This window comes from Rhagoletis zephyria, unplaced genomic scaffold, assembly GCF_001687245.7.
Source record: "Rhagoletis zephyria isolate East Lansing unplaced genomic scaffold, Rhagoletis_zephyria_1.1 Rzeph_scaffold_02880, whole genome shotgun sequence".
Classification (NCBI taxonomy): domain Eukaryota; kingdom Metazoa; phylum Arthropoda; class Insecta; order Diptera; family Tephritidae; genus Rhagoletis; species Rhagoletis zephyria.
The window spans coordinates 53,297-61,347 of record NW_016159964.1 but is presented as its reverse complement, the minus strand read 5'-3'; the positions used below and the strand labels follow the sequence as shown (position 1 = coordinate 61,347).

At 32.9% G+C, this 8,051-nt stretch overlaps 1 long non-coding RNA gene across 1 annotated transcript in view; it reads left to right on the top strand.

Moving 5' to 3' along the window:
- Positions 1 to 6,470: 6,470 nt before the first annotated feature.
- Positions 6,471 to 8,051, top strand: part of LOC108367946 (uncharacterized) — a 23,493-nt gene continuing 21,912 nt past the window's right edge. The window contains exon 1 of the long non-coding RNA XR_001848312.1: positions 6,471 to 6,995. This is a non-coding gene — a long non-coding RNA (uncharacterized LOC108367946). The remainder of the gene's footprint in view (positions 6,996 to 8,051) is intronic.

Sequence of the window (8,051 nt, the reverse complement as noted above, 5' to 3'; positions counted from 1 at the left end):
GTAAAAACTAGTGAACCCGCATGTCGTCAAAACGCCAAAATTTAATTAAATTGTTTAAAGAGGTGAAACCCTATTCAAAAACCTTTAAAAATATTCCTAATGATTAATCTAAACCATTTCTCAGTGATTAGAGGTCTCGAATGGTGTCGGTTTTCATTACATCAAATTTGATGATGACCTTAAAAAAAATAGACGGCAACTCTAATTAAAAATATTATAAGCCTATAGTTTTCTTAAAACTCTTTCGTTTGACACTAATATTTCGACATTTCATTTATGTATCTTTCGTATAAGTAAAACAAATCCGACTTTTCAAACAGGTGGCAACCCGTTTAAAAGTATTTTCAAATGACAATTTTTCGCCTAGCATTGTTGTACATATTTCAATTAACTGATGAATTAAGTTGAATATATTTTTTTTAAGCACTTGGCAACTCTCCTAAATATAGTTTAGAAATAAATTATTTTCAAACCCATTTCGATTGATACCCATATTTTGACAATCCATTTAACTTATTAAATAGTTTGAGCCTAATTTTTTCAACAAAAAAAAACAAGTGTTCAGCTTAAAGATTTCTTAACACTCGTTCTTTTGATAACCATATTTTAAAATTTCGTGTAACATGTGTATAATTAAACAAAATACCACTTTCAAAACAGGCGGCAACCCTCTTAAAAATTATTTTCGAACTAAAATTTCCTTAAATATTTTTCGTCTGACATTGTTATAAATATTTCACGTAACTGATGAGTTAAGTCGAAATTTATTTTTTAAATACGTGGCAATCCTCCTAAATATAGTTCTTAAATAAAGGATTTTAAACCCATTTCCATTGATAACCATCGGTTAGTAAGTCATTTAACTTATTAAATAATTTTAGTTTAGCCCTTTAAACTGGGGCAACCCCTAAACACATCAAAAGTGTTATAAATTGTCAAACCATGTATTTCTTGAAGCTCATTCATTTGACATCCATCGTTAGTATATCAAATAAAAAATAGTTCAATTAGACTTCTCAAATAAGTGGCAACCCTATTCAAAATATTTTCAAGCTACTACCCTCTTAAACCTCTCTTGTATGACACCCATATAGCGATACTTTATTCACTTACCAAATTTCTTTAATAAAAATTGAATTACATTTTGTTAACATGTGGCAACCCTCCTACACGTAATTAAGTTATAAAGCCTTTTCAAAACCATTTCGATTGATACCCATATTTAATAATTGATATAACTTTTTAATTAATTTGAGCTTAATATCTTAACAGGTGGCAACTTTTTTCAAAAAAGTGAAACCTTCTTGAATATCCACACCCTAAGCCCTTTAATTTTACACCCCATTTTTGAAAATCGAACGAACTGCGCGGGACTTATGGCATTGATTATTAAATTATTTGAATGCAATTTTTTATCAGGTGGCAACTCTTTTTGAAAAAGTAAAACCTTATTGCACATCTACAGACCAAGCGCTTTAATTTGACATCTAATTTTTGAAAATCAAGTGAACGGTACAGATCTTTTATGCTGCACAAAAAATCCCTTCGCGTATTATATACATACATACATAGATATGCAGCTTCTGCTGACTATAAATGTGTTGTTTTTAATACAATTCGTTAGTAAACAGTAACCATAGATATTAAAATTATGATGAAGTATTTTTGCAACGTAAACAATTTAAAAATCCAATGAAAAGAACTCGCAGGATTTAATAATTTAGCGATTAATTCAAGGATAATCGTAACAATACATACAGTGACGACATTTCAGCATTCTTTGGCTATTTCCCTTTCGTTTATTTAATTTTTATTATTTTTAAATGAAAGTGTAGCTCGTTATCTAAAGAAAACTATGTAAGTAAAAATTTCACACTTTTGGTTTAAACATTCTGAGTATCTGCATACCTGCAGCCCATTCAATTTCATTTTAACGAAGTGCAAATTTTATGTAGTACACTCAGAAAAAAGTCAGCCAAATATATTCCTCTCAACACATGATTTGGTAACTATAAACAAATAATGTAACTATAACCAAATCATGTGTTGATAAAAACATATTTAGTTGACGTAACTAAACTCTTTTCTCAGTGTAGTAATTGTTTGTGGAAAGCGTTGATGATTTTCTCCATATAAAAAAATTGTCGAACATACTTTGTTTGGAAGAAATTGCGTGAACAAAAAATTGCAAAAAATCAACGGTAAGTTCTAGCTACTTGAAACTTGCAGTTTATTATACTAAAATTTAAGAAGCTGCGTACTCAAAAAACCTTGCTAAAATATGTCTTCTCTACTTACGCCACCGTACATCAAAGAACCGAAACATGAGAACACATTTATGACGTGAACTCAGATGCATAAATATTTTAAAATTTAAAGGAATTAAAAAAAAAATAAAAAATAAATAACATGGAATGAAGTGCGGAAAAAGTAAAAGGAATCGGCTAAGAATCGGCCAAAAACGGCCGATGCCGATTAATTGGTCGGACCAGTGTTGGCAACTGTTGATTTTCAGAAAGCACCAAAAACTTGGAAAAAAGCGTTTTACCAAACTAAAAGCACCAATTTTTTTTTTTAATCAAAAGTTGCATTTTTCGTAACAGTTTGTATTTAACAAAAGCAAAAAATTAACAATATTTACAAGAATAGATACATATGTCAATACACAAAACGTTTTCGCTCATAACGATTGAATAGCCTCTACACATGCAATGATGACTCATGCTTACGACGTAATACCGAAGTACTATTAAAACTAGTATATCTCGAGAAAGAAAAGTCGAATCGCAACAAACGAAAATAGTGCCCTAAGTAGAAATGAACAAAGAATTTGATGCTCTCACTATATAACCTCAAATATCGCAAAAAACCGAGTTTTTGGCCATCTGGGGGTAGGATATCTAAAAATTCTAAATACTAGAGTAATTGTACGGCCACATTTGGATTCAGCACCAAGAAATGATAAGTTTTACTCAGGTGGCAAAAAAATAAAAATTTTCAACGCGAATAGAATTCAACAAGGTGGGTTTGCAACTTCAGCTTTATTAAAATCATGGTTGTATTTTAGTGCATTTAAACTTGTATATTCTTGTAAATTCCGCATCTTCATGAGACACCACAGCTTATTATATCTCAAATTACTTCAGGGTTTAACTATCTCGGTGTAATATTAGTTCAAAAAACGCACTAAAAAAGGCACTACGCACTAAGTAATTTCTTTGGGCGATTTAATTTTCAAAAAGCACTAAATCTAGTACTTAAAGCACCAAGTTGGCAACTATGGGTCGGACTCTACGGTCAGTCATGCGACAATTCGAACTAATTGAGAATTGCCTATATGGTACATGAAGAATGTGAATGTGATTTATATATATATATATATGCTCAGTATGTGTTAAAATCTCCCACGCTAATATTTAATTATATTTATTTAAAATGTCTTTTACGTTAAAGCGTGCGAGTAAACATGTTAGGTGACTGCATATGGTGCTATGAGGCGTATACGTTACATACGCAACTACGGGTATATGAGCAAGTGTGGTTATTTAACAAAATTTTTGTTTTAGTATACCTCAATTTTTTAAGTTTTTATTTAAATACAATTTTGCTATGGGACCTTTTATACAAAACTGAAGATAATGCATTTTCCAAGATAGGCGTAACGCCATTTTCGACCAGAAACACTTTATTGTCGAAAAATATAATAACTTGTGAGATTTGCTTATATGCTACTGCAAACCCGAAATAATCCCTACGCCCAATTGCACCTATAGCACTCGTACGGAGGCTACATGTCATATAAACTTTTTAATACACTCTATTCAATATTTTCCGCTGGGCTTTAATGATTTTTCATGCACAATTTCACAAATCTTTTGCAGTAAATTTTAGAAAGTTCTCTTTGTCGCTGCTTCTGTATGAAATTTGTTACAATAATTATGTTTGATGTTGGTTTTCGTTAAAAAAAGGAAAACCACTTTTCTCCTAAATTTATATAAACACGTACATATGTATGTATATAATTGCAAACAAAGAATGCACACACTTTCCAAATTTTTCTCCGTTCCCCAAAAGCAACAAAAGCAGAGCTTATTGGCCAACTCGTAAATTAGTAGGTGGATATGTGCATACGTATGTGTGTGTGTCTATACCCTGTAGTGAAACCGCGGACTAGTGAAACAAATTTCTAGTTCCATACTAGGTCTTTAACGCCAAAAAGGAACTAGGCCGATAGGAACTAGATCCCCACCAGCCCAAAATCGGCGAAAAGTGGTACTTTTAAGAAACTATTTTTTTCAGTTTTTTCACTAGAAATCTATATCTAAAGTGACGAATTTAGAAATGGTTCGGAACTATAGAAAAAGGGATGCAGAACGAACTAGATCCTATTTGTCGAATTTAGAACTATTTCGGAACTATCGAATAAGGGATGCAGCGGGGGGCTTGTTTACTTTACATAGATATGTGTTCGGCGGCTTTTTCGTTCAAATACGCTTCTATTCTGTGCTTCGCAGATGCTATTTCATAGTTTGGTAATACAAAACAAAGCTTTGTGTTAACATATTAACATCTTGGGGCCGTCTGGAATCTAACCAATAACAGCGAGCACCTCTGCAAAGTCAGCTACAGCCAAAGGTATCTAAACGTACATTTCTTACAATCATTCAAACAAATTTAATTTTAAATTTGAAAAACTGTTTCTTTGAAAATAATGTAAAATCGCACACGGAAGAACCGAAAAGAATGAAAAATCATGATACCTTTTTCTTTCGTCTGTCGATTTTAGAACTGGTTCGGAACTATAGAATTTAGGACTAGTTCGGAACTATCGAAAAAGGGATGCAGCGGGGGGCAATTGACACTTCCTAGGACATCGCCATGTTAAATTCGCCAGTTGCTTGCATGCAAAAGAGATTTATCGCGAACCAGTACTGGGTCTAAATGTACTTGAAGCGCCCCAGTTCAGAACTAGAGATTTTCCCCACAGGGTATTTTCGTGATCATATCCAACGTCTGACGTTGTTGTTGGTGGATAAACTCCTTCACTAGTTCAAAGTTATAGCTGCAAAGAGTGACGTGTGTGTCAATACGCGAGGTCTTTTTATACATATGTTGTCATGAGGTACTTTGTCTTATAGAGGACTTATTCCGCGATAGTTGGAGCAAACGGCGCTCAATGAGACTACATTGAACAAAAGTAGTAAAAGTTGATTAGCGAATTCTGAAAAAGCAATTACCCCGGGATTGTGATAACGAGATCCCGAAAATCCCCGGATCGTAAAAAGCGTAAAACTAACATACTATGATTGTGTGTCATTCGATCCTTTAATCCATTAAAGCTATGCGAAAGTACTGTATTTTAATCCTTATATCCGTATAGGTATTAGGGTAATCTTCATTTTAACAGTTTTAACTAAAATACATACATATGTACAACACAAAAAATTGAAATTCTTCTATATGCCTATGTATTTATTTACATAAATATGTACACCACTTCCAATTTTATTAACGCACCTGTATGTAAATAGAATGAGTGTACATATGTATGTATGTATTTGAAATTAATTTAATGGTGTTATTACATACATATTTGCATATGTACATGCATATGCATGTATGTATGTATGTAGGTATGTAAACGGTTCTCTTTCCACCTGTGTTATAAGACAGGTTCCACATAACGTCATCAGTGCATAATGTGCATATGTTTGCTTATTTGCATTGCGCATCAACTCACATAAATATAAGTATGTATGTATGTACTTTGTGCGTACATGTGTACCTTATGCCCAAGTCATAGCAAAAGATGCTAGTTAATTGGAAGCAGATACTTGCCAACAACACCAACCAGTCAAGAGATTGTGGAACGCAAGTAATTTGTGCTCTTAGAAATTTATCTAACGAATGGGTAAACCACAACAAATGCGGTGATGAAAATGGATAACTAGTAAGAGAGTGTCCATGAACGGGTTGCCATTGCAGGTTTAACACGTAAATACAGTTATTCATTAACTTAAAAACAATCGAAATAAAAGTGGTATAATCGACTGTAAAATAAGTCAATTTTGAATTATATTTCTAACGAGGTATTTTCAAATCTAAATGTACATGTGTACCAACATATTTATGCACACATGCAATTGATTTTTGCCATTACACTTAACTTCATGACTGACAAAAAGTACATAGTCCGTAGTACTAGTAGTCGGTTACCAAGAGATACGAATTTGTTAGTAACCAAATCAAACAGCTGAGCGCCAACTTTTTCGTCTGACAGTGGAGCAAACAAGTACATAAACAACGAGCCAACACACTCAAGCAAACATGGACTAACACAGTGCCGAAGTAAAGGCATCAAACGAGGGAGCGAGCACAACCGAATTGGCCAACGGTGGTAGCGATGGAACGAACGAGTGCGCGTACGAATGCGATGAAGTGTACCCGGTAGATGACTGTGTCGTTCACATTTGTAGGCTTGCACTCGCACTCGTTGTCACAAGCGCGCCATAGATACTTTATCCGTCGCAGTTTGGCGAACCGTCAGTCTAGTGTCAGATACGAAGTTATACAGCTCAGTGTGCGGAAGAAAATATTCATATTCTCACTTAGTTGATTATTATTAGAAAATTTCAAAATAATAACTACTATTTGAATGCCAGCAGAGTTGAATGAAAAAAAAATAATTATCTAATAAAAACAAACAAAAATTACAACAAGCACTAGAACCAAAGGGTGAAAATATTTTGAAAGAAAAAACAAAAAAACCGGAAGTTAAAAAGTGAAAAACCAAGATTAAAAAATAGCACCACAAAAGTGTAAAAATTTTTGCTAAACATACAAAAAATTACATAGTTATTAGCATAGCAAAAAAAAAACCTTAAAATATAAAATATTTTCTGTGTTTGCTGTTTACACTAAATAACTGTGTAGAATATACAAACATACATACACACATACTACAGTGTTAAACCAAAGTTGTCAGCAAAGAAGAAGTAAGCAAAATTGTTTATAACAACTAAAATAAAGTTTACAAGTCTTTTTGCTGTGTTACTTAAAATTAATTCCGCTGCAGTCATCATCTGCCGTGATTAATGCAAAATAAAATTCAATTCGAGCCAACATAAATTTGTACTGATTTCTTCAATTCCATGCGTGAAAATTTTTGATAAAATACCTGTGTGTTGCATGAAATGCGTTCAGTCTGATTCCATCGCAAAAGTCAAGGATTTAATGCTCCGTTTGTTACGCTAAAAAAAAAAATTATGCTTTTTATTCAAGAGCGCATAGTTTCATCCATCTAGCGGTGCGCTGCGTATTTAGCAAACCAATTTTATAATAACGGTACATTTCTTTAAGCTAAGCTCAAAAAGCAACCAACTTTGCTTTACAGCCACTCATGTGTGCGNGTATATGTAAAAAAAGAATTTTGGATACATTTGGATACATTTTTGGCTTGGTCAGTGATACATTTTCTTGAGACGGCGCGGCAACACTGATCATATCCCGTTCGCCTGCATTCGTCCAGTATAATCAATGTTGCCAACTTTTGAGTTTCAAAAGCACCAAACCTTGGAAAAGGAGCGTTTTAAAGCACTAAAAGCACTAATTTTTTTTTTTATCATAGGATACTCTTTTTTCATAACAGTTTGTGGTAAACAAAAGTAAAAAAATAAACACTTTACATGTATAAATAAATACACATTCATGCTTGCGAAGTAATACCGAAGTACTGCACATTAAAACTGGTACATCTGGAGAAGGAACAATCGAATCGCAACAAACGAAATTGAATTTTAAAGGGGAAGAGCAATATGTACTTAATGATACCCTAAGTAGAAATGAACTGGTGTAATCAATCAATAATCAAGAAAATAAAAAAATAAATACTTAACTTATCTGAATGCAAGAACGTGGGTTTGCAACTTCATCTTTTTATCAATCATGGTTTGGATTTTAGTGCATATAATTTGTAGATTCTTGTAAATTCAGAAATTTTAGTTCAGAAAAAAGCACTAAAAAGGGCACTAGGCACTAAACCATTTTTTTTT